This window comes from Gopherus evgoodei, chromosome 7 (genome assembly GCF_007399415.2).
Source record: "Gopherus evgoodei ecotype Sinaloan lineage chromosome 7, rGopEvg1_v1.p, whole genome shotgun sequence".
Classification (NCBI taxonomy): Eukaryota; Metazoa; Chordata; order Testudines; family Testudinidae; genus Gopherus; species Gopherus evgoodei.
The window spans coordinates 33,727,402-33,727,944 of record NC_044328.1 but is presented as its reverse complement, the minus strand read 5'-3'; positions in this window follow the sequence as shown (position 1 = coordinate 33,727,944).

Here is a 543-nt window from a genome sequence, read left to right as displayed (position 1 = left end):
GAACCAAAGGTGCAGGGGTGCTGGCATGATGTGGTTTCCATTATACACAGGGTTTACAGTTTAGTTAAATGGCTTCAGCACCCCCACTATAAAAACTGTTTCAGCATTCCTGGGTGAGGGTGGCAGGTTTTCTAGTACCAGTAAATATTTTTCTGGCTGGTCAAAAACTGGGCCCCTGGAAACCACCCTTGACTTGTCTTCATAGGGAGTTGTTCCTGATTGATTAACTCTCTTATGTCCATGTAGTCTCCATAGATGCAGCTAACCAGAAATAACTCCGCGGATGGACGAACCCGTGAGTGGGTTTCACATTTTCAGCAAAACAGCATATCACGCAGTATCAGGACTAGTATTTAAAGGGCTATGCCTGCAGCTATTGCCTCACGTGTCAGAGGGCAGGTGGGGCCCCGGGTCCTTTAAGGCGGGGTGCTGCAGCCCCAGCTGGCTGGCGGGGGGCGGGGCCGAGCTGGGGGCGGGGCGAGGCGGGGGTACACACGACCGGGGCTCGGTAGCGTGCTCGCCTCCAGCCGCCAGAGGCCGCTG